Consider the following 19,019-nt stretch of genomic DNA (forward strand, 5'->3'; position numbering starts at 1 on the left):
TGGGAACAGGGCAGGACCATCCCTTCTGACAGCAGCCCAGATTTTTGAGCAACTTAAGCAACACATGAAATAACACTTTCATTTGCTTTCAAGAGGGAGAAAGAATTCCCAAATAAAAGACAATTAAAATTCTAAATGCCTAAATCAAAATGAGTACTTCACACTAACACAGTTCCAGCTAGGTAAAAGGGGAGCGAGGAATCCAGTGAACCATACAGTAAGTTACATAGATTTTCACCACTGTTTTCTATAAACATTCACTTGTCTTGACACTGCTTCACCAACTGGCCAAACTGTTTCACCACAGAAGCGATGTAAGCTATTTTTGTCTTCATTATGAACTCCTGCAGAGGGTGAGAATTTCCTCTGTGAAATCAACATGAGTTACATAATTTAATTTTCTGTCTTTCCTCTGTATTGTGACCTTGATCACAAGATAATCAGACATTTTAAGCAGGAGAGACCAGCCAACAGACCACAGTCCCTGAACAGCTATTGAGAATAGCTATGTGTCCCCAGATGCAGGGTTCTTCATTGTTGTTCTTGTTTTGTTGCAGGGTTTGTGTGTGTGTGTGTGTGTGTGTGTGTGTGTGTGTGGTGGTTTGTTTTGTTTTTTTTTTTTTAAAAGGACTTACCATCTCTAGGCAGACATAAAAATTTGCTCTAGTGCTAGCAGCCTTATTCCAGAAGCCAAAAGACCTTGTAGCTTCCCTCCCACTCCCAACAAAAGTATACCTCATCATCTAACCAAAGAGACCACTATAGCAAAGGAAAAAAGGAAAAAACAAACCACCAAAAAAAAGGGCTACCAGAGGCAGGCTGCTTCTTCATTGATTCCTAAAAGGGTTTCAGGAAAGATGGCTGTATTGGTTTTGTGTGGCAAGGTTTTGGTAGCAGGGGGGGTTACAGGGGTGGCTTCTGTAAGAAGCTGCTGGAAGCTTCCCCTGTGTTTGAGAAAAGCCTATACCAGCCGGCTCTAAGACGGACCCGCCGCCGGCCAAGGCCGAGCCAATCAGCGATAGTGGTAACACCTCTGTGATAACATTTTTAAGAAGGAAAAAAAAGTTGGGACGGCGGTATTCGGCAGCCGGAGAGAGGAGTGAGAACATGTAAGAGAAACAACCCTGCGGACACCAAGGTCAGTGAAGAAGGAGGGGGAGGAGATGCTCCAGGCGCCGGAGCAGAGATTCCCCTGCAGCCCGTGGGGAAGACCATGGTGAGGCAGGCTGTCCCCCTGCAGTCCATGGAGGTCCGTGGTGGAGCAGATCTCCACCTGCAGCCCGTGGAGGACCCCACGCCGGAGCAGGTGGGTTCCCGAAGGAGGCTGTGACCCCGTGGGAACCCTGCGCTGGAGCAGGCTCCTGGCAGGACCTGCGGATCTGTGGAGAGAGGAACCCACGGAGCAGGTTTTCTGGCAGGACTTGTGACCCCGTGGGGGGCCCACGCTGGAGCAGTCTGTGCCTGAAGGACTGCACACCGTGGGAAGGACCCATGTTGGAGAAGTTCGTGGAGGACTGTCTCCCGTGGGTGGGACCCCACGCTGGAGCAGGGGAAGAGTGTGATGAGTCCTGCCCCTGAGGAGGATGAAGCGGCAGAAAGTAACGTGTGATGAACTGACCGTAAACCCCATCCCCGTCCCCCTGTGCCGCTGGGGGGTTGGTAGAGAATCCGGGAGTGAAGTTGTGCCCGGGAAGAAGGGAGGGGTGGAGGGAAGGTGTTCTGAGATTTGGTTTTATTTCTCATTACCCTACTCCGGTTGATTTGTAATAAATCAAGTTAATTTTCCCCAAACTGAGTCTGTTTTGCCCGTGACGGTAATTGGTGAGTGATCTCTCCTATCCTTATCTCGACCCACAAGCTCTTTGTTATATTTTCTCTCCCCTGTCCAGCTGAGAAGGAGGGGGAGTGATAGAACGGCTCTGGTGGCCACCTGGCATCCAGCCAGGGTTAACCCATCACAATGGCAGTCAAAAGCAAGCTACACATGTTTTTCCATGAATTGCAGCCCACTCAATTTTTTTTCCCCTAACCAAAACATGGAACTAGAACCTTAAGTGCCTAGGTTATATAGTGCAGGTACAAAAGCAGTCTATAAAAACAACGTAGGCAACACTTCCAGCAAGTGTCAGTCACCAGCAGAACTGCTGGAACCTTACACGATATGAATTAACAAAACCCAGGCATTAAAAACATCCCCAAGACTTACAAGGCTTATCTTTTAAAGTAAAGGATCAGTAGGGTTTCAGAAGCTGTGGTTACAAGTTGAGGTTGTGTTCCCTTACTAAGTCACCTACTCAGAAGCTAATCTCATTTTGCTGAGAAGGCAGGCAAGACCAGTTTGCGGCAAACTCAATTCCATTGTGACTCCTTCAGGACAAGACAGCACTGAGAGCCCAGGACCACCCAGCTGCAAAGGCTTCACACCACTGCTGTAGGAGTTGGTGAACTCCATTTTACCTGTGTCGAGTAGTTAACTTACTCCTGTAAAGGAATTAAATCCAGGAGGTGCAAATATCTGACATAACACAGTGCCAACCAAGAAGATATGAAGTACAAAGCGAAGTGTGGAAGAGATTTCATAAGGTTAACCTGAAATTAAGAGCTGAACAAGAGCATGCTCAAAGAGAGCGAGCCTGTCTGGAGGCCCTGCAAAAAATTAAGACAGGGAGTAACAATGCAATAAACTTTCCTTTGAAAATAATTTATCATATCAGCAAAAGACTTAGACATTAAAAAGTATTCACAAATCCACCTGGATTGTTAACACCCAACGTTAATCTGTATCAGGTAAGTTCTTCTACAACCAACATTTTGAAAAATGCAACAATTACGAAATTTCACACCGAGTTAGAAATTCTCCTTTACTTGTGAACTCATCACAAATCTCCTAACACTCATCCTTTGAGGTGTATTTTTCTGTCATTAAAAGAACACCAATGTAAAATCCAATGCAACATTCCATCTGTTATCCTGAAGCATAATCAAAAAGAATACTAACACAAGACAAGTAAAAGAAGCTGCAAGGAAACTGGTAAATATAAACACCCACATAACACAGTGTTAGAGGAAAATTCTGATGCCCTGTTATCTCTCATAGCATTTATTCTCCTGAGCTGCCTCACAGCACCAAGAAAATCTAGTCTTCAGACAATTCTTTAGAAAATATATTGTACATCTGAAATGGTATCACCTATACCTGAAACGTGGTCACAGTTCTCTCAGGATGAAATAAGTACGCTATCCCAAATAGACAGCAAAAAGTTGGGGGAGGGGGAGAAGAAATCCCTTGGGTATGAAAAACTCTGTTTCCTTACGAAGTTTCTTTTACACCACCTCTTTCAAACAAGGGTGCATTTTAAGGGCACATAACTATCTACAGCTCTTCAGGTTAAATACAAACCTGGAATTATTTTTCTTTTCACTAAAAACATGAATATTTACATAAAAGACAAATATTAGAAACTAGCTTGTTTAGATCATGCAAAAACTAAGAGCACTCTGCTTATCCAGATTTTTGTTTTATATAATAAGTTATTACAAATGTTAAGCACCACATTCAAGATGATCATCACTGTGATCAATACAGCTTTTTATCTACTGCTTGCTCTGTCATGTGGCAGTCAAGGGGCTCAAAAAAAAAAAAAAAAAAAAAAAAGTCTTGCCACAGTGAACGCAGTTCAAAAGGGCCACCCTATCCAGACACACAAGAACAGTGCTTAAACAATATCTTACTGTCCAGAACAGACTAGATGACAATCTGACCACAGTAATTTTCTAGGGAACAGCAGCAGCCTATCACGTAGTCTAAGTAGGAGAAACACTAAGCACTTACACAATATAATCATTGTAATCATTTTTCTAACTACATAAACATCTAGTACTATAAAAAGATGAGCAAGCTATAAAGGATATATTTGAGAACAAATAAGGGAAAAGAATCTAGCAGCAAAGATGGAAAAGGACTCAGAATATGCAGGAAGGTTTATGTCCTATGAAACTTTGGAGGCATTTAAAAAAAAAAACAAATGAAAAATTCCTCCTTCTCTCTATTTGAAAGAAGTCTGATTTCTTCTGAAGACTCTGAAGTCAAATATATACATTAGATCAGTGTGCCCGTTCATGGCTCTGTAGAACTACATCCTCTTCTATTCCTAAAATTGTAAGAAATTCACAGCTGCTGCCACAGCCTATGAGCTTAGAGGTTCCAAGATGACTGATCTGCCGTCAATACACTGGCAGCAGTTCCAATGTGTTGCATGGGACTCCCATTTTACTGACTTCCACTGCATTTATACTGACTTACATAACAGGATCACTTCAGACACTAGCTTGACTCATAAGTCACTTTGTTCCCTGCATGCAGTTTCACCTTATGTGTAGCTCACTTTGAGGGCAGTCTACAGTCAGAAGCAGCGCTGTTATGCTTTTCTGCCCTTTCTTGGCTGTCCTCCACCTCCCTAGCCACTACAACAGAAAAACAATACAAACAAACATTAGAAGTTTTCCATCAACTCGGGGAATGACCTGCCTCACCCTGTGACAAGCAGGCACCATACCTGAAGCAAGGGAGGGATGAGAACACCATCCTTACCCTCCAGCAGTATAGTCACAGGGATGAAATTAGGCATAACGTGGAATTGCAACCTAGGATTTGTTTAAACGTTTAATGTGACAAAAGAAAGCACCTATGCTAAGCAACCCAGGTACTACTAAGAACTGTATTTTCTGTTCACTAGACCTCACAGTTCACACAGGATCAATACTGACCCTCTTTTGAAGATGGGATCTAATGCACTGACAATTAAAGTTTATTCTATATGTTATTTCATACCATGCCACTGAAATTCCTATTTTGCCCTAAAGAGTAAATCCACTCAAGGTCCTGGCCTTCTACAGCTGCATAGGCGAATTTCAGTCTGAACTGCTTACAAATTTAAAAAGTAAATACAAACAACTTGATTATAAATACAAATGCCTAAATCAGCAAAGCTAAGATTTTTCCACTGCAGGAATGTCATGGTTATCTATCCAAAATAGCAAAGATTTTAAGAATTCAAGAGATCTACAGTGTAGCCTGAGAAGTTATTTTTAAAGATCATGTGGTACTATAAATATTTCCCAGCAGTTTAGTTCAACTGCCACATGAGTTGGCCCTATGGAACAGAAAATTAAGTGTCCATTTAGTCAGGATTCCTCCAGAAATCAGAATAAAAATATCACCATTTAGTTTTCTAAAAATATCTATGTATAGAAAACATGAAAGGCCTTATTTAAACGTCATTCCCTCAGAGTGCTCAGACTGGTACCAAAAGTGGTCTCTCAGCTATTCAAGCCTAGATTCTCTCATTCTCCTCATGAAATATAGCTAATTTTCCAAAAACAAAGAGAATTTAATTAGTTTCTTTCCATGGTACCTGATTATTTTGCCTGTTCATCTACTGTAGCTTTATTCCTCTGCTGTACCCATAGCATTACGCACTAAGTTTTAAAAACTGAAGCCAGGATTTTAAAACCACAATGAATGGAGTTTCTACTTTGAAATTAATACCTCCCAATAAAAGTGGCCCAGTTTTCAAGAAATGCTGAGCACCTGAATTTGCAATTGACTTCAACAGGGCTTAGAGATATGAAGAAAATGCAACATGTTAGCTGGTTTCAAATTAAATTTAATTCCATTTTAAGCCACTAGATTTGAACAGATGGTTAGATTAGATTAGATCACCTCTGGTCATCCCTTCTTGTGGAAATTATTCTCTGATTCAATGAAAGTGTAATTTTAAAACTAGCTACAAAGGAGATTACTGTTTTCAGAAAATTTTTCCTGCAAAACAAGTCTACAGGTAGAGAACAACACTATGAAAATGGTGTTCCAGACTCAGAAGACTTACCAGAACTGGTTTGAACAATGAGGATAAAAGGAAATGCTTACTCCTCATTACTTTATACTCAGGCAAGTAAACACAGTTCCTGCTCCCTCCAAAGATTATTCATGATGAACCAAACAAATGAATAAAACTTAAGTCCCAAGCTTCTGACAGACTTCAGACAATTCACAGGCAGCACATTGTTCATAACAAACACAAAGTACAAAAGTAACATAACAGCTTCTCACAGCTAATTCATGACTATCCTTTGCTCTATCTTGAAATCACTATATAGATACATTAAAATATATATATAAAAATAAGGACTTTCAGGCCATCTTTTTATATTGTACGGTTAAAGTAAGTTGCAGGGAGAGTAAAAACTCCTTTCACATTTAAATGCTACTGTCTGAAATTACCTATAGAAGCATTTGATCACTGGATCACACTGAAGCTGCAGCCACTGTAAGAAAACATCTCTTTTCAGCTCACTGGAATCCAGTTCTGCATGGTCATTATGGGAGGGAATATAAAGAAATGGAAGAAAACAGCAGATTAGAAAAACACTGTCACATAAGTAACAGTTCATCTGACACCTTGACCAACAGAGTCAAGGAGACAAGGAGGAGAAAAGCTCAAATGAAGCAAAAAGCCCCATCAAATAATTCAGTATTCTATGTCAACTGGGCTGTGAGAACATATCTGGTACATTCACCTTTAAGAAAATTTGTAAACAGCTCTCTTAATACTTTGTTAAGTTTTAAATAGCAGCAGGCAAGAGTGGGACCTGACATGAAGACCAATGCATTCTGTATAGCATGCTCCAGGATAGTAAGATGAGACTAAAGATTTGGGAGAAGATTAGACCTGGTTAGTTCACAACCTAGATAATTTGCTTTTGATAATCCAGATCACTGTAGATATTTTATGTACTAGGGGAAGTTTAGCATGAAATGTTAGGATATGTTGAGTTCTAATATTAGAAAAAGATTCTACTGAACATTTAAATGATGGGATGCTCACATGAATATTTTAAACAAAAAAATCAAGCTTAACAGAAAAGGTGAATGGAGCTGGTACAAGGGAAGAAAGAGGACTGGACAGTCAGACTGAAGGAGAAAGGAGAAGAAAATGCTGAACCTTAACCCAGAATAAAGATGTCATTTTAACACAGGTGAGTCAGTTTCCTACAAAGCTGCATAAATGCTTGTGCCAGCAAAGTGAAGATGTAAACAGAAGCGAGATGAGTGGTGGAGGAAAAGTGACAGTTTCATCCAGCCCCAGGGCTGGCTTGCCACTTTCCACTTCTTAAGCTCATTTTAAAAAACGCAGTTAAAACTACAGCCTAAAGGTCTGGCTTTATAACAGCCCAACCTATTATTCAAAAGACTATGTAATGTGTCAGTTATAAATCTGAAAAGATGCATTAATAATCTGGAGTTGTGCTTTTACTGATTTATTGTACTAAGTAAACTGTAGGGTCCCTGTCCCCCCGTTGCTATACAAGAATTGTACAAGAATTCTTAATAGTCTAACAAAAAAACTAGGAAGTATTAAATCAGTATAGCGTTAGTTCTGCTCTCCAGTATTTTCTTGCCTGTTCCACCACTCAGAGTAATTACTTGTTCCACTGTAAACATGGAGAAAAGGAGTAGTAAACATTCCACTTACAAGATGTTTAAATACATAAATACTTAATTTCCTCTCCTTTTGAATTGTACAAATGGACCTAGACCATCAAATTTCACCAGCAGTCAACTGTTTCCTTCAGCTATTAAAATGTTACATCTCTACATTATGAGCTAGACGACTTTCTACTATAAAAATTGTTAAGACCAGCAATTGAGGTTTTCCTATATATAGATACCTCTTCACACAGGGACTAAAAGATTCACTTCTCAATTATTTCTGATATTCCAATCAAAACCTCTAGGAAAAAAGGTTATTCTCCAGTAGATTGTATGCATCTAGAAAGAAAGGTAAAAAAGTGAAATAATTAAAAACAGGAAAATTACTTAGGAATGAAATTTTCTCCTAAAAGGAGGGCACACAGACCAAAACACAGAGCTATCGCATAAGTAGACTATGCTTAAGTCTCATATACAGAGATGCCATGGATACTAAAAGTTAGGAAAATGCCCTTTAAGAAAAAAAAAAAAAAAAAATTTTACATGCTTCATCAGAGTAGACATTCTTCCCGACTGGGTCAGTTTCTTACATAGAGTAATCTGGTCTGGATTTTTGTAGTTAGTTTTCTTCTAACACCAGCTTGTCACCCACTACACAGATTCAGCAGTGGCAGTTCACAGCCCTTTGTTATATGAACAGGATTGTTCAATGCCGAACAAGTATTGAAGGAAATCCAACAATTGAAGCCTAATGCAAATATTTAAATCTATTTTATGCATCTTTTTCATAACACTTATTTATAAGGACAACTTGAAATATAATGCCGTTTGGTAGAAAAGAACAATCCTAAAAATCGCATGCAATCAATACTTTTGTAATGGTAATAAAGCCCAAACTAGCCCTAGCCATTCATCATAAGGACCAAAAATAATTAAGATTATCGAAGAATCACAGACTAATTTAGGTTGGAAGGGACCTCTGGGAGTCATCTGGTCCCAAGATTAGTTTCACCACTGAACTTAAAGCATGCTGCTTAGGAGTTCGCACAGTTAATTTTGAAAGTCTCCACGGATGGAGGCTCCACAGCCTCCATGAACAACCCGCTCCAGTGCTTAACCACCCTCACAGTGAGATTTTTTTCCTTACGTTCAATTGGAATTTCTTTTGTTGCAAGTTGTGCGTTCTGCCCCTCGCATTCTGTCTTTCTCTCCACCTCTCAGACACCTGGCCACATCATCTCTATAATTCTCCTTCAGGCAGTGGAAAACTCTAGTAAAGATCTTTCTCTCCTTGTCTTCTCCAAACAAAGGTCACACACACACCCCACCTCAAATGTCACATGCTGCAGCACCCTAATCACCTCAGCAGCAGCCCTCCGCTGGACTCTCTCCAGTTTGTGAGCATCTCTCTTGCTCTTGAGGGCCCAGAACTGGAGACTGTGTTCTGGGTGCAGCTTCAGAGGTGCTGAGTGGAGGGGAATAACCGTTTCCCTTGACCGGCTGGGCTACACACTCCTGCTGAGGCAGCCCGGTGTGTGGTTAGTCTTGACCACCGCGAGGGCGCATTGCTGACTCACACTCAACCTACCGACTCCCAGAAAAGTTGCTGCTACCTTCAGAGGCTTTAGTAGCTGCCTTTAGCACTCAGTCCCGGGCCCAACTGGGGCGTGGGGTTACTTTTCCACAGCTGTGAGATTCAGCATCTACTTTTAAGACTTCACGAGAACTTCACTTGGCTTTTCACCTGTGACTATAGACACTACACAGACTTTATTTTTGTGTTTTTAGTACTTTCATGAAGGATTCCAATTGCAAAATACTTTGTGATGATTGAAATCTATACGAGTATACATGAATGTCCAAATCAAAACAAACCAAAAAAAGGTTCAAAAATATTTCCCCAAAAAGGACAAATTAGAATTGATTTTAGGTTATAACATCTGAATCCTCTAAGTCCCTTAAAAAACAAAAGGGGGGCAGGGCAGTAAACACAAATTTACTGGCTGCTAAACACATGAGCAAGTTTTGTGCCTGGCATAAGCCTGTAAACAATGATTTAAAATTACTAAAGCTGTCTCCAGTGGACAGTTCTCATTTCACTTGTTTGGAGAGCTCAGTTTCAATTTTATTGCCCATCTGTTTCCGTAACTTGATTACCAGAGTCAAGAACTAATTTGTCAAAGTAAGTGTGTAAGCAGCAAATAGGTATTATTTTATTTGGACATTGTGACAGGTGCCTGTATTTCTACTGTCTAGTAAGTCAGTAAAAGACAAATAACTTTATACAACACAGTTTCTGAAAATATCAGAGGTCAGAATTCAAGTATCAGGTGCTACAAGAACCTTTTGCAAGTATGTTTATGGGCCACTTGACATATGGCCTAGATCAGGAACTGATACAAATTTACACGTGTTGACTTAAAATTGTAGCATTTGCTTCAAGTATTTACAGAAAGGGAACTAACAGGCACATCAACCTCTTTAAATCCATGTTTAATTGAAATGTTACAATTTATTTCCTGCCTTTATAAAAAAAAAAGTTATCAATCCAAATGTGTTATTCCACAAGCTAAAAACACTGTAGAAAAAATACCAAGTAGGAAAAGTTTAGCTTGTCTGACTAGGTTTCACAGATGTTTTTCTACCCAAATTATGACACCATGTACACATCCCTTTTTAAAGAAGAAGCTAAGAAGAGTCATTTCCTCTTGGCAATAAAGCAATACGCCAAAACATACTCGTTGTAGACTAAAACCATTTTCCACCCCCTTTCAGTGGCCAGATATTTTTCATTCCTAACTATGCATTCAACTGTATTTCCAATGACTCCTGCAGAATTACATTCACATATCACACAGCATGAGTAAAATCTGCATCAGACAGAAAATGATGCAGATTTTTCCCAGTTTCTAACCTCTATAAGAATATGTGTAAACATCTTACAATACAATGCAAACAAGGTGACAGAAAAATGATTACATTTCCCATCTCAAGCAAGTGAAGCACACAGAAATTAAGAATTATACTGTATCAGTATATAAACATTTAGGTATCTAGTACCAAAAGGTATAATCCACAGTCCCCAAGTTAGGTAGCTAAACTCCTTATATCACAAATGAAACACACACATCTCAGCCTAGAATTCACAAAAGCTAGAAGTTAACTAGAAACAGTGAAGAGAAGACGTATCTGAGATCCATAAATTGAAGACTTATGCTAGTTTGATGGATGATGAAACTGCAATACGAGACAAATATTAAAATACTGACAACAAAAATATCAAAGTCACACAAAAAGTGCCAGGAGTGAAAAGTTACAGCCAAAAAACCAATTATATTTTCAAATTCCCTGGAAGATACAGGCAGGGCTTTAACTTTTGCTAGCAAATCAGGGCTTATATGTAATTACATCTATACTAGGCCCCTTCCTGCTCAAAACCATGCCCAGAATACATAGGAGCCAAGAGAAAAATCTGAAGCCTATCTAAATGTCATAAGATACAAAACTGCTTCCAAGATGCGAGATGCTTCAGTAAAGAGTCCAAAAGATTGTCCATTACCAGCTGATCAACTGAAATGAGTATGGAGTCACTGATTTTTTTTTTTTAAAGCAACTATAATGAAGTTAAATACAATAATAGCGCAATAACCATACTACTGACTTTGCAAGCAAAAAAAAGAAAAAACCCACCTCTAATACTTACTCCAGAGAACCTGTTCCTGTTTCAGTCTGACTGTGTAGTGAAGACACTTTTATTAAACATCATGTTCTTACTATTACCCTTTTTTTCTCAGAAGGTTCCACAAGATGACTTAAATGTGACCTAAAAAAGCAAAACACAACATAATGTAATTAACCAAATGAGAAAATCAGCAATTTATAGTTGGTTTAATAGCTCCATAAACTTTTTGTGCAGAAATATCTAATTAACCACACATTTTCATTCTCTTTGAATACTACAGTACCATATTCACATTACATAATCTAACTGTTAAATTAGTATCAAATCCTCAAACGCTCAGTTACAAGAAAGAAAAAAAGGAAAGGAAAAAATATGTAGAAGATGCCATTTATTCTAACAATATAGGTATCATAATCATGAATTACATAGTCAAAAACATTTTTTAGCTGCTACAAATATTTTTAAATTTTTGTACACTCAATTTGGATCATATCAACAGACGTCCATTGCAATTAAAGACCAAAGAAAGGGAAATAGAGTTGCCTTCACTCTCCTAACCACATCTTCTCTTTTACGCTTGGCTGAAAGCTAGGGTTTTTTTGTTTTTTTCTTTAAAAAAGACTGTAATGTCATCTGTAGTTCTATTGTGGAGAATTTGAGTTGACACTAGTGATCCCGTCTTCCTATTCATATTTCAACTTGTGAAACAGCAGGAGAAAGGTTCAGTATGTCTCTTCTTATCAACATCCTGTAGATGTACAGAACAAAATACCTCCACAGAGCCAAGACATCTCCATTTAGCTCTACCTTGCAAACCAGGGTCTCAGCAAAGTGAAATAAACAAAAAATATTTAAAACCCCCTTGAGAACAAAGCAGTGCTATCAGTTTGCACTGATATTATCTACATGTTTGTAGGCCAAGCCACAAAACACGAGGCATGTAACTACACTCCTCCTCCCATAAACAATTCTTTTTTCTAAACCACACAAAGTAGTCCACACTGTGCTTGTAGGAACTCAACACAGTACAGTGATCAGGGATGAGGGCTGTCATTCCCTCTGTCCCACGCAGAGCAGAACCTCTATAGGGATCAGCATGTAGAGCACCGTGAAACAACTTAGATTTCTTCATTGGCTTCGAGAGAAAAATAGTTGCTGCCCCATCTGCTTAAGTTTGAAAAAATTAAGTTACTGCTCGATGCACAATCTTTTGAAAACAACCTTGTGGTGCATAAAGGTATGAACTAGTCCAGAAACTTCTCACAATTAAAACCTAGGAGCCTACAGCAGGCAACAGCCAAAAAGGAAGACTAGAGAAAAACAAAGGCAGCCTTAACATGATTTAGAAGTTGCAAGGACGAAGGAACAGTGTGAACCCTTATAACCAATGCTAAAGTACCAGTTTGGCACTAATGTTTTACAGCCATGTCAATGTTTGTGTTTACAGAGTCAGAAAAAACAGAATCAATAGCTAGTGGCCAGAAGGCAAGAGCTTGCGAGGGGGTGTGAAATTCATCATACTATAGATACAAGATAAACAGTCATTATTTCCAGAACTTCCACCTGAGGAAGCAATCTTTCATGATCCCCGGCCCCTCAAAGGGGGGACACAGTGTATGTCTGAAGTACCATACCCTGGGGCAGAAGCAGGATGTTATTTTAACTAAAAATTAGATATCCCAGCCTTCTAGAGGTCTCTGGCTAACTAGTCACGTGATGACAAATCAGATGGTGGGAGCCTAACACGCCATTCTAAATTCATGGGAAAACTATCAACACAGCAAAGAATGCTGTTTTGAAATTGCATATATGCCACTCTGGTATATACAACATAAATTTAACCCTAACAACAACCGCTTCCATAGAGGTTGGCAAACCACAGAGAAGCCTCCCAAATGCAACGTGGGAATCACAGGCAAAATGCACAATACTAGTATTCTAGTACCAGCACTGATACACTGGAAAAAACTGTGACCTTATTCCTTCCCTATACCATACTATCTACCCATTTTATTAAGTTCATAAATGGGAACAATGTGTAACACAGACGCGTTGTCAGTTTTCTTGACTAAAAGTGCATTTAAAAAAAGGAAAACCAAACAAGTCTGGCACTAAAAAAAAATGAAATGAGCTTTGTGAAATAACTCAAGTACAAGAAGAGAAAGCAGGCAGTCATATTAGCGCAGCAATTTTTGCTCTGAGCTGCCTTCTGTCTCATTCTTTCCTTTCTCTTCACACCACATAGTGCAAACTGTGACCTGGAATGGGAGACAGCTGCTTGGCTCCTATCATGCTTCAAATCATTCCCATCTTAGAGTCAACCTCCTGCACTGTACTCATCTCTAAGACATTGGTGAGGCAGGGAGAGCTAATGCTCCTCATGCCTTACTCAGAATTTGGCGAGAAATAAACACATAGTAGCACAGTAGTCAATGCACTGGCATCCGATCTGAGGGTTAGGCACATGCATAAAGCCCAGAAAATATCTAGGGTCCATAAATTGTACACATTTTACAAGCCAGTACATTGTGAATAGCTCCTGTCATAGTTTATCAGTTCCTGTGTTCTCCACAGTCTCTTGCTTGCTAGATTTCTGCACGCTTCCCTACAGCTCTCTGTCCTTTTCCCCCCTCTATTCTCACAGTAGTTTGCATCTCCACTGCAATTCAGACATGACATTGACAATAGGCTTCCTCCTGGTCCTCTGCAAGCAACCCTACACTGAGGATAGCTAGGGGAATGGCTAGCCCTCCAGTCCTTAAAACACTTCTGATGCATACAAACCACCCACTACTATATTCAAGCATTAGAAACAAATCTTTCATTACACGATGACAGTGTGCAGCTTTATTTTTCTAGCTAACCAACCTTTCTGTTTTTCAGAACAGCCGAACAGAGGTTACAAGAGATGGTTATCAGCGTAACTGCAGATCACATCATGGTCAACCCTTCATATGCCAGTACACTTTCTACCTTCAAAGCCTTAGAGGAAAATTTTTCAAAGGCTGATGACTATTTTGACTAACAGACCAAGGTACAAACTCTGTGGGGCTTTTCACTACTATAAACAGCTAGTGAGAACTCCAAACTACATAAGAAACATGCAAGCATAATTTCTGGGAACAGAGTAAAGACCAGAAAGACTTGAAGCAACTGCCTCAAGCAGTGAACACAAACTGGACTCTGATGAGCACACACCTTTTCCCCACTGCATCTCTCTGGGGAATGTGGGAAAAAATAAAACTGTCACCTGGACATTACCAGCAGGGCCTCCTTCATGGGGGTCTGTTGACTGTGCGCTCAGCCAAAACCACAACACAAAACCACCTTGGGCATTTTGCCCTTGGGTCCACGCTCATACCACTTCCATGGAAAGTACCACCAGGGACCTAACAGAGATCCTATTCCATTTCAGCTTGCAGCTCCTGCATGAGAAGTTGTATTTTGTAAAATAATCATTTTTGAGAACCCTTTTGTCACACCTTTATTATATAGATACTGTTTTTATGCAAATTGTAACTGTTTTAGAAAAATCATTAACAACCTTATGAAATAATTCAGGAATCAAAATTGTGTGGTGGCAATCAAAATGCCTGTGACAATACAGTAAAACTTTCTACAGTTCTATAGCTACCCTCTATACTTCTTTATGTCCACAGAAACACGAATATATGAAAAAAAATTGTACCACAAGGGAAGAAAGGGGGAAAATGTACAAGAAATTTTTGCCTAAAACTCCTGTGTGGCATCTAATGTAAAACAGAAACAATTATAAGCCAGGGAAGTAGGCCACTCAGAAAGAAAAAGAAATTTAAAAAAAGAAAAGAGAAAAATTCATTCATAAGCAATACAAGATGCCACACAAATTACTGGGCTAATTGTGGCCCTATGGTCTTCCACTCTATAACAATTTCTAGACCCATCATATAGGCTCCTCTGTGAATTCTGCCAGAGCACACAAAGAAACCGTTTGTTAGAGAGGATACTCCGGGTTTGCTTTAGGATAAGGAACTCTGCGTGGGTTGAATGATATGATATAGCAGTTTCTTGAGTATCTTCCTCTCCGCAAATAAATCTTCTACTCTGGAAGGATGCACCAAGAAAGTCATCAGGAGCAGCGCTGAGAGCACTAGCAGATGTTTTGGACAGCGACACATAGAGAAACGTACAGCTAGAGTATTTTATAGCTTTTGGTTCACATCTTCAGCTACCTCACAGCTGTCTCGTGCATTTCATGCTCTCAGTAGCACTGAAGATTGGACACATGAATGTCAAGCTGGATTAGCTCCTGTAGCGTCCACTCAGCAATGAAGAAACTCACCATTTCACCGAGTCTGAGACAAGAGGATTAACCATCAGTAAATACACCAAGTATCTTCAAATGAAAAAAATTCTGAGAAATATAAAGCAACATTCTTTTCCCTCCTTCCTCAGTCCTAAATTTCAACAATAATAGGCACAAAATTCTTCAAGAACTTTCACTATCAGTAATTAAGCCATTATAACCCAAGTTCAGGAATTAAAATAGTGAGAAAAAGAAGAACTTGCAGAAGTGCACATTTGGCTAAATCACAGCAACTTCTGACTTCCACATACTGCACATCTTAGTGCAAATGTTGAAAATGCAAGTTAAAGTCTCAATCTGAAAAAATTATTTCCTATATATTGCATGGTGTTCTGTGCAGACTGATCCAAACAGTAAAACTGTACATAAACACCATCCTAATTATGCAGTACCCATACTCTCTTCAATGGCAGAGACCAGTTTTGACCTTTTAAAGGTGGCACTTATTTCTGCACTAACATCAAGAGACAAAATATTTTATTGATAATGGACAGCGTGCTGCTATACACACAGCAGTGTTCTTCCTGTGTTCTACTTTCACAGGTGGTGGTGGTTGGTCAAAAAACAATAATATCCTTTTTAAAAAAAAAAAAAGCCTCAACCTTTTCTGAAACCTGTCACTTTAAAATGCAGAACACAATTGCTCTATGAAACCCATCCATCTCGTACGAAATCTTTTTAACCAAAACAAAACAGGCATATAGCTACAAGCTCGCATCACATAAAAATACCCACAGAAAATAAAAACAAAAAAAATAAGCAGAGAGAGAAACTGCAGAATACCAAGCTCTAAGCCAAATGAGTTGCAAAAAGAGATCTATGTCAGAACTACAAGTCAGTTCACAGCTTTTCCTTTTCCTTAAGAGGGACAAAACAAAGACCACAAAGCATTTTCATGAATAACTAAAAGATGTGGGGTCAGTGTTATTCTTTAAGTTAAATGGATAACAGTTAGAAACATGACTTGAAGCTAAATTCAGTCACATGTCTTCATTAAGAAGAACTCAACATCATAATTACATTTATTCAGTGGGTGATTCAGAGCAGGAGCTCTGTACTCAACTGCTATGAATCACCCTCTAACGTAGCCATGTTCACTCTACCCAGAGAGCCAGCCTCACTAAACTATGGCTCACTTCTCTCAAATCCCCTTCAGTGTCCAACAGGCTTGTTTAAAAGAAATTTATACTCACACAAGCACATACTAATATGCTTTACAATACATCAGATTTTTTTTTTTACTTGGTGTACACACCCTACTGAATTCCTTTCAGTTTAGAACTGTAAGACAATACTAAAAAGATCTTGCAAGTTTTCATCAACTCTTTATTTTGAAAATACTGATTTCTAACAGGGTGTCAGTTACTGACATTTGAATTTAATTTCAGGGGGGTGGGGGGGAAGGGCAGGCCAGGAATCCCTCTTTCACAGTGATATATCCTGATGGTGCTCAGAGTTAAGTTACCCAGTAATCTTCCTACTCACTGTAGTTTAGAACTCAATACGATTGAAGTTGTGAGGCAAATGACAATCTTTTGTCCTTACAATAAAGTCAGCAAGAGAGCAACAGACTTAGGGTTCTTACTGGCACTGGAAAATGAAGGACCTTCCACTAAAGGAGCAAAGAACAGATACTTCCAGATGGCAAGGCATCACCTGCACAATTTAGGATCAACAAACAAAAATCTAACCAAAAATAATTTATTTTTATTTTCCCAGAATGCTTCAACCGTTTTTCTTCTGCTCTGCCACCTTCAAAAGAAATGCCTCTGGGCAAAGCAGAAGGGGAACACATCACTGTTAATGAAGCTTAACAAAAAAAGACTCCAGTAGATGGCAAATTTTTCCTCTCTCATTCTGTTAGGCAACCAATCATTCTCTGATTTGAGAGCAGTGTGCTGAAATCAAGATTAGCAAAGTCTCTGTATATGGGAGACCCTGCAAATATGCTCAGTATTAGAGAGGGCTGGCTGCCAGTGCTGATAACTTACAACGACAAATGCAGAATACCAAAACATCCTAGGGGAGATTCGGGGCTGGAGAATGTACTAGATCTGAGGGTACTCTATAATTGAAAAAGCACAAAGTTCTAGGCTGCACGTGACCATTTTATAAAAACAGCAGTGTTTTTATGATTTCAGATGACTCACAAACAAGTGCTTAGATTTGCTTTATATTGATTCATAAACATGCAGTCAAATGAGTAACACTTTTCAGCTCATTTCCAGTTCCGGGCACAAGTGATTACCCAACTGGTTCAGTAGCTCCAAAGCTGGTGACAGACTCATCTGTGTGAAGATGTAAGTTCTACTACCACCTCCTCCCAGAGCCCATATATCACTTACACCTCCAGGCCAGTGCTGCAGCTTTTCTAAATCTGATTCACTAAATCTGGCTTACAGAAGCGAAGAATTAGAAGCTGTGGTCACAGAGCAGTACTCCTCTTCCAAGAAATCCATACCTGTATGCGCGCACACACACAGAGTGTGAAGCTCAAAGGCTTGAGGCTGAGCAGTAGTTTAGGCAGGTGCAAACAAATCCACCAGCCTGCACAAGCCCTTGTGACATCTACAGAGATGTTTGCAAGAGTTAATGAACTGCTAATCAACTGGTCTGCAATCACTGCACACCCTCAGCAGTCATACTGCTACAATTCATCTTTCTGAAAACTAAAACAGATCGCAAGCAATAATAAAAAAAACTGATTCTGCATGGATTTTCATTACATCTAAAGAAGTATTTGAAAACAGAAGTCTCAGGGAGGGGAGCCTTAATTGCCAGCAGCACAGCAATTCCTATACCTGTGAGATGTCAGTGAGGCACTGGTTCTTTTGGTCCTGTATCGCACCATAATTATGCCCCATAGCTTTAAAAGTAGGTTTTAAAACAAAAGTTAATTATTGGGCATAACACAGAACACAAGGACTTGTTGAGGAACAAAATTACCTCTATAACATCATTTTTTGATAAAGAAATCTTATATTCATTTAATGAGCTCAAGGCCATATTCAGACATTCTAAAGTTTATTAAGTCCTTCTCCACGATTTCCCTCTGATTGGCTTACACTCTGAAAGACTTAAGTTGCATAGCTCTTGCTGACTAGGCATTTCCTCAGAATTCAGGATATCTGGATATGGCCCTTATTGTTGATGCCTTTTCTACTCAACTAGTGTGTCACAGATGTAAAAACACTGCAAAAACCCTTACTGGTTCCACCCAAAACTTACTAAATGAATATTTACTTACATTTTAGACAGAGAAATAAACCAGTGAGTCTTCATCTTGGCTCTGCAAAGATCTTATCACAATTATTTAGTTACTTGAAACATTATTAATAGGACTACTCGTGATTTGTTTCTTATGATCTCTTCTGTGCAGTCTGTTTTCTTCACTACTTTCACATGCTGATGTTTCACTTCCCATTTACATTCTGTTAAATGCCTAATATGGTGAAACTAAGCAAATTTACTTCTATTTAGTTCCCAAATTCTGCTTTTTG

At 39.3% G+C, this 19,019-nt stretch overlaps 1 protein-coding gene across 7 annotated transcripts in view; it reads right to left on the reverse strand.

The window, feature by feature from the left end:
- PIK3CB (phosphatidylinositol-4,5-bisphosphate 3-kinase catalytic subunit beta) overlaps positions 1 to 19,019 on the reverse strand; it is a 118,153-nt gene that overhangs the window by 54,411 nt on the left and 44,723 nt on the right. For 4 of the 7 annotated variants that reach the window (XM_052803543.1, XM_052803544.1, XM_052803542.1 and 1 more), the window contains one exon: positions 11,196 to 11,315. The exons of 1 other annotated variant lie outside the window; for it this stretch is intronic. The gene's annotated coding sequence lies outside the window, so the exon portion shown is untranslated. Of the gene's footprint in view, positions 1 to 11,182; positions 11,316 to 15,385; positions 15,403 to 19,019 lie in introns of those variants that run through there. 2 more of the 7 variants (XM_052803545.1, XM_052803541.1) reach the window with 2 other exon arrangements.

Source organism: Harpia harpyja, chromosome 12 (assembly GCF_026419915.1).
Source record: "Harpia harpyja isolate bHarHar1 chromosome 12, bHarHar1 primary haplotype, whole genome shotgun sequence".
NCBI classification, from domain to species: domain Eukaryota; kingdom Metazoa; phylum Chordata; class Aves; order Accipitriformes; family Accipitridae; genus Harpia; species Harpia harpyja.